Consider the following 7,866-nt stretch of genomic DNA (forward strand, 5'->3'; position numbering starts at 1 on the left):
AAAAGAGAAAATCTAAAGATTCTTTACACTTTTTCCTCTTATAGCCTTGTAAAATATATACTTCTTGTTTCCATTACTCTACTCCAACTCATTTGCACTTCACATGACCCCTGCTTCCAGGTATAGAGTAACTCCTAAATAGAGAGCATTTCTATGTTAGTCTGTGCTTTCTAGGAAGCATATGCCAAGGTAGGATGAAATAGAAAGTTTTTTTGTTTTTTGGTTTTTGGTTTTTTTTTTTAGAGGAAACACTGTGAGAAAAAATAGGAAAGGAGCTGGGGAAAGTCAAGAGTGCTTCCAGATCGCAATGTGAGTCTAAGTCTGAGCAAAGGAGAGAGGGAGGAATGTTGGGTAGAAGCTCTTGCCTGCCTTGTGGTTAATAGCAAGTTCAGCAATGCTGTCAGGGCCTCCTCTAGCCAAAGTCAGCCATCAGAGCAGAGCTGTTCCTTGTCTTCCAGGACCACAAGTGCCTTAAATATGTGTAGTCAGTGGCTGGGAACCACAGCTTCAGCACAAATGCACTGGTATACACTAGGGCCCAACACTAGGGCCCTTATTCAATGAAGCCCTTAGGGCTTCAAGGCAAAATTCCCAATCCTATCTTCCAAATTCTATTCTAGAAGGGGAAGGAGATTTTGAATAAAGAGGGAAAAAATGTTGGTACCATTTCTCCTTTTTCTAAAGTCTGCCGAACCACTCATTATTGTTCATAAATGAGGGCGAATATAGGCCTAGGGTTAGTGATTCAATTGTATCAGGGTAACTAAAGTAATATTTTCAGACCAAAAATAGAAAAATAAAGCATTGTCTAAAGCACTTGAAACACTTCTAAAATTCTTTCAAAACTTAAATAAAGTCACATAAATCCTCTAATTAAACCTAAATTTTCTAAAGTATCAACATCAAGATAAATAGGAATAATTATTCTTTCTTTCCTGTTTTAATTATGTGTGTTGTGGATTCGAACCTATTTCATTTTAAAAGTGCAATATTTCAGATACATTATGTTTAATACAGGCTGGAATAACCTGGAATCCTAACCATCATTTATGACATTTATGACATTTCTTCTATGGGGAAGTAGGTTCCAGTTTCCCAGAGACGAAAGAACTTTTGGGATACAACCTAAGTGCAAGCTGGAGATCTCTTATATTGTTCAATAGCATACTGTGTGATCTTTGAAAAATATCTCCACCTCTGTTGTTTGAGCCTTCCCATACTACTCTGGAGCAGACAATTAGCCAACAATTGTCTTTGATTTTTTTTCTCCATTTGAGATTCATACCTCAGTACCCAGAAACCTCTGCCCAAGCCTGCCCTCCTCATTTTTATTAACTACCTCTTCCCAATTTAAATTTAAACATATCTGTTCTGAAGCAAAACTCCTTTTTTCATGATTGAAATCAGAAGAGTGGTTAACTTTGGAGAGAGGGTATTGACAGGGAGGGACATTAGGGAGCTCTTTGCGATGCTGGAAATGTTCTATATCTTTATTGCTTGGTGTTACATGGGTACATATAAATGTAAGAATTGTGCACATAAATGTGAGAATTAGTCAAGCTCTCCAATTCAGATTTGTGCAGTGTATATAATTATAGTTGAATTAATTTTTATATTTTAGCTTCATTAAATTTATTGGTGTGACATTGGTTAATAAGGTTTTGAGTATACAATTCTATAACACATCATCTATATCCTGCATTGTGTGTTCACACAATGTCAAGTATTCTTCCATCACCATATATTTGACCCCCTTTACCCTCTTCTATCTACCCCAGACCCCTTCCCTTCTGGTAACCACCATACTGATGTCTGTGTCTATGAGTTGTTTGTTTGTTTTGTTTGCTCATTCGTTGCTTTCTATTTTATATTGCACATATGAGTGAAATCATACGACTGTTGGTTTTTTTGCGTCTAATTTAATTTTTTTGAGCACTCACTTGTTCTAAGTCTCATAAGTAATCTTATAAATTAATCAAAGATAGTGAATCATTGTTTATAGTGAGTTAAGTTTATCTTAGCTATATGATATATCTGCATCTTAATAAATACCATCATCGACTTTACCCCAAGTCACACAAATAGAGTGATGATAATGTTTAAAATTTTAAGTGCTGGGGGTTGGTTTTGGAATTTGTTTTACAATGTTCTGTTTTGCATGTTTTCAAATCACCTTAATTTTTTTTTCAAGAGCTTTATTCCTGAGAGCGTTGTAATGCTAAAGCGGTTGAAGTATTCACATAACTAGCAAAGGTGCTAGTGGCAAATAGAGCTACAATGCAAGAACCTGTCAGTAGGAGCTAATTTTAAGAGCAAAATATAGTTGAAGAAAGTTTACACTCAGATTGGAAGGGTTAGATCAAGAAATTTTAGATAAGATCTTACCACTTCGAAGTTAGAGACTCATTTCAGAAGCCGACGACTATCCCCTCAAAAAGCATATAATTATAGATATATATGCTTATATATGTATATATGTGCTTATATATATGATTGTGCATTTATGTGCCATTTTATAGATGTATATATAAGTACATATACGTAGCTAGATATGTAAATACACATATATGTGTATATATATGTGAGTGTGTGTGTTTTTCCTCAAAAAAAGAATGAGGAAATAAAAATGTTTAAAAATGTGCATACATTTATAAAGTTAAGACGTTTTAGAAATAACCCAATAAATTCATCAGAAGTAACATGTTTTTCAAACAGAAGAGGAAGCACGAGCAGAGGGCCTACACTAGGCATCCATGAAGGATAACCACTCAAGTTATTGTTTCATACCTTTGTCCCTTCTCAATTCTTGCCAAACAGATCATTATTAGCTAATGACATGTTATATATAAATATATGTGCATATGTCTCTATACATACATATAGTCCCACCCACTAGAATAAAAGCACAGAAAAAGAAAGACCACCCTTGTCTTTTGTTGTTCTTCTATCTCTTCTAGCACCTAGTACAAATAGTTGGATAAAATATATGTTTAATGAAACTATTCTGCTTGCCTGATTCATTGTGTCTTTTTGCTGTAAAAAATTACTACAAACTTAATTAAAACAACATACATTTATTATTTCAAAGTGACTAGAGGTCATAAATCCGGGCACAATGTGATAGGCTTCTTAAGGCCAAAATCAAGGTGTTCTTTCTGGAGGTTCTAAGAATGAATCCCTGTACAAGCTCATTTAGATTGTTAGCTAAATTCAATTCCATGTTTTTGTAGCATAAAGCTCCCTATGTTTTTTTTTTTTTTTTTTATCTTGGCCAGGGGTCATTTTTAACTTCTAGAGGTTGCCTACATTCCTTAACTCACGGCCCCCTTTCTCTAACTTCAAAGCCAGCAACACTGAGTAGAATCTTTCTCATACTTTAAATCTCTCTGATTTCCCCCTTTGCCTCATATCTCTTCAAGATGTTTTTCTTCTGCCACATCTCTCTGACTCTTCAACCTGTCTTTTCTGCTTTTAAGGCCCATATGATTATATTGGACCCAATGAGATAATATTCCTGTTTTAAGGTCAGCTGATTAGTAATCTTAAGACTGTCTCCCAAGTCCTTTATGGCAGTACCTAGATTTACATTTTTAATAACTTGGAAATGAGAATATCAGAGGCACTTCTTTAGAATTTGTTTGCCATAGTCCTAAAAATTTGAGAATGTATGTAAAACACTCAAAGTGCTTGATTCAGTGGAAAGAAAACATAATATAAACAGTAGTTGTGATTACTAACATATGTAAACTTTGCATTACTATGAGCATGAAAGTATGAGTTGGCAAGGAATTATTGCCACATGCATTTTTTAGCCAAACATTTTAAGGTGAGTTTTGGCAAACTGCCTTGAGTAGCTGTACTTAAAGGAAATGTTATGGGGATGGTTACCATATTTAAGAGCAGGTGCAACTTAGATTCTAATGAAAACAGAAGAGTATTGAGTAAAGCCAATTAGAGGGGGAAAAAATATGTGGTCCTAGAATTGCATTTCCATTATTCTTTTTTTTTCCATTTCATTTTTACCAATGATCCCATCTCAAATAAACATGCTTTATTTGGAGGCAAGTTTCCCTAAGAAAAAAAAGCAAGGCAGTGCGATAGGAATGCTTGGTAGTGGGGTGAAGTATAACGTTCAAGAAAGAATGAAAAAAAACAGATTTTAACATAGAAATGAAGACTAGGAAAATGAATAAAGAGAAAAGAAAGTTAAGTTAAACTAGGTAGAGACTTAAGAGAAATTACAATACTGAAAAGATTGAGTTCTTTTTTGCTATAGCTGAAGAATTCTTTTTCTCTGTTTTATAGTATTGTCCATTAAAAATGTATAGACTAGAAAAATGATAAACATATCCTGGTACCAGTTAATATATCTGTTTTCCTCCAGTTTCATACTCTTCTATAAAATTAACTATCTCTTCAATTAAAAAAATATATGTTGTGAATGCTTGAAATCTGGAGTTATTCTACAAATACTTGTGACAGCATAGGGTTATTAGTCCTTTAGACAAGAAACTTGATTTAGGTATCAGGATAAAGAAAATTATTTTACAGAGACTATATCATACCAGATACAATGGATTGCATGAATTGCTTTTAACCTCAAAATTGCATGTGCACATTCTCAACCTTTGGTTTACCTACAGCAGTGTCCTTCCAATAGCAGTCTTCTAATTTCCTTTGGTAACTCTCCAAATGCCCTATGTATTGCCCCACAACTGAACCTAATAGCATACCCATGCATCCTTAGAATTTGATTCACTATTCAGACACTCTTGGGAAACATACCTAATGAGTTCATTATCAATGTTCTTACTATATATTCTCTTTGAGGGTTTTTACTGGCTTCACTCATAAGTCTGATTTTTATAACAAATTCATCTTTGTGAGGATCTCCCATATGCACTTTTCCCATAGATTTTGCACTCCTTTCCTCCATTTCCTGTTCTTTTGATGGATTTGGTACATTCCTCTTTATCTTTAGCTAACTTTAATGGAACAAAGCAAGAACTAGTGCCTGGAGCTACAGTGTCCTCTGAGTTGTCATTGAGAGATTCAGTATCAGTCTGTGTGGATGGAGCCAAGAAAACCGATACCTATCTAAAAGTCATCTACATGCTGCCTCTTCTGAGTCTCAGAATAGCCTCTGCTTTCTTAATTGTCACCAGAGCAAAGACTTAATGATGGTTTCCAACTCTTGAAAATGGAAGACTAATTGCAGAACTGAAATGTAAAATCTTTGTGATTCATAGCTCTCACATATTTCTCTTTAATTAGGAAGTTTGGTTTCAGTAGAGAGAAGATGTTAATTTCTAGTTGTCTAGTAATTTCTAGACAACTTAAGACTAACCAACCTAATTCTCCTTTCTTTTTTTGATGATAACATTGTCTCTTGATTCATTCATCAGTCATGAATTTAATGACCCAGATACAGTCAAATATATTGTAACATCAATCTTTGGGGGGTATTATTTTTTCTACAATTTTTTTTTACAAACCAAATCTAAAAACCATTTTAAAATTGCTTTACAACTTTACATTTCATTTTGATAATGTTTTATTCTCTTTTGTGTGTTTGTTGTTGGCATTTAAATATCATTCTCCTGATTTAAATATTTGACTTATCACTGTTAACCAAGACAAACAAACAAACCAAAATCTCTTTCCTCTTTGGTCTAGCTTTTATGCCTTCCAAAATTTGTACCTAACCTGTTCATCCAGGCTTGAAGGGACTATCCTTCTCCAAAATCTTCTGCTCCAACCAATTTGCTTCATTTACTGAAGGCTCATTTTAATAAACACTATAATGTATTCAGGGTCAGGCAGTAAATATGTAAAGAAGCTTATATAAATTATTAAGGATAACATGGCTTCAGTCTCTCTAACTGAGCTGACTTTTTCTAAGGACATTTATAATCATTAGCTTTAAAAAAAAAAAAACTTAATGAACTTTATTTTTTAAAGCAGATTTAGTTTTACAGAAAAATTGAGCAGAAAGTACAGAGAGCAGTCCAGCGTCCAGATGGTAACCTCTTATTTAGACCACTCTTATCACTCCTTATTCTTTTCTCTAAGAAGAAATCTAGCTCACATAAACATATTATAAAAACTACCTATAATAAGCAAAGCACGAATTTTCATAAAATAAATCACTTACCTTTTTATTGCTGGAAGTGTATGTGATATTTGACTCTATTGATGAACTTGCAGGGTAGTGACAACTCCTTATGTTGGTTATTTCCTCCTATTTATAATGTCAAGATTTATGATAAGATTTATGATAAACCAGATGAGACAGCGTTACAGCAATTCTGGCTCTGGTAGGCCTACATGCTAGGCCTTTTAAAGGTGTGGTTAATTGACTTATATTAACCCAACAAACCTTTCTGTGGTATTGTTTATATATTTTATTTTAATTAAAAAAATATATTCTTTTTTCTTTCTTTCGTTTTCTCTTTTTTTTCTTTTTTTGTTAATGTAACTATGTCATTTTAGGTGTTCTGAGTGCAGAAGACAGAACACTAAGATGAGACTAGGCAAGCAAAAGTTTTTTTTCCAAGAAAGACCCTTAGCATTTTTATACTATGCCAGTCTTCAGTTGGTTTGGGGCATTATTATTCTTAGAAGCTTGTTTGTCATCTCTTTATCCAGCCCTTCCAAAATCCTGATAGCTATGTAACATGGTTTTATTAAACTGTTGTTTTGTTTTGTTTTTTAAAGCCTACAGCACCTGGTATTCCTAAGTGGTCTCCCATCTAAGTACTAACCAGGCCTGACCTTGCTTAGCTTCCGAGATCAGATGAGATTGGGTGTATTCAGGGTGGCATGGCCATAGACTTATTAAACTGTTTTTAAGTTAAGTCAGCCACTGTCAGATTGTGTTTACAAAGGTAGAACTTGCTCTAGGTTAAGATTCACAGAAGATGTCTTCAGTTTCTTGAACCCTGTTTCCAAATTCTCTGGCTATCTCAATTTGTTAATGTTTTGTGAAGATTCATATTGTTTACATCTTAAGGCCTAGAACTTAGTGAAAATACATGTCCACAGGAAGACCTATATGTGAATGCTTATAAAACTTTAGTCATATAGCTCTAAGTTGGAAAAACCCAAATATTTATTAACTGGAGACCAGATGAACAAAGAGCAGTACATCAATGCAATAGAATATTACTCAGTAATAAAAAGAAGCAAATTTCTAACATCACTGGCACAAAAGGCTACCTATGGTTTGATTTTTTTTATATCATACTCTGGAAAATGCAGATTTATAGGGATAGAAAGTAGATGAGTGGGTCACAGGGGCAAGGAGTAAAGCAAGGGGATCGACTTCAGCATGAGGGAACTTTTTGTGATGATTAAAACTTTTTTTTTTAAAACCTTGGTTATGCTGCTGCTTATACAAATGTACACATTTCTCAAAACTCATAAAACTATAAAATTTGAATCTTATTATATGTAAATTATACCTCTGTTAACCTAAATTAAAATATAATATAGCTAGAATGAGTGTATTAATATTAGAAAAAGTAGATTAAAAGCAATAGATATTGCCAGAGATAAGAAGGGACATTTTTAAATGATAAAAGGACCAATTTATCAAGAAGCCATTGTAATCCTAAATGCATACATACCAAATGACATAGCTTCAAAATACCTAAGTAAAGACATAGAAATGTTAAAACTGAAAGGAGAAAAAATAAATTCAAAATTAATTATAGTTGAAGATTTCAAAACTCCTCTCTCAGGAATTAATAAAGTAGATAAAAATAATCATTAAGTATAGAATATTTGAACACCACTATCATCCAACTTACCTGATATTTAAAGGACACTACACCCACCACAGCAGAATATACTACTTTTCAAGTG

At 33.5% G+C, this 7,866-nt stretch overlaps 1 non-coding gene across 1 annotated transcript; it reads right to left on the minus strand.

The window, feature by feature from the left end:
- Window positions 1-6,715: 6,715 nt before the first annotated feature.
- LOC120586888 (5S ribosomal RNA) lies at window positions 6,716-6,834 on the minus strand. The gene has a single exon (XR_005648825.1). It is a non-coding gene; the product is annotated as a 5S ribosomal RNA (ribosomal RNA).
- Between the last annotated feature and the right edge of the window lie 1,032 nt (window positions 6,835-7,866).

This window comes from Pteropus medius, unplaced genomic scaffold (assembly GCF_902729225.1).
Source record: "Pteropus medius unplaced genomic scaffold, Ma_sr-lr_union100, whole genome shotgun sequence".
Taxonomy (NCBI): Eukaryota; Metazoa; Chordata; class Mammalia; order Chiroptera; family Pteropodidae; genus Pteropus; species Pteropus medius.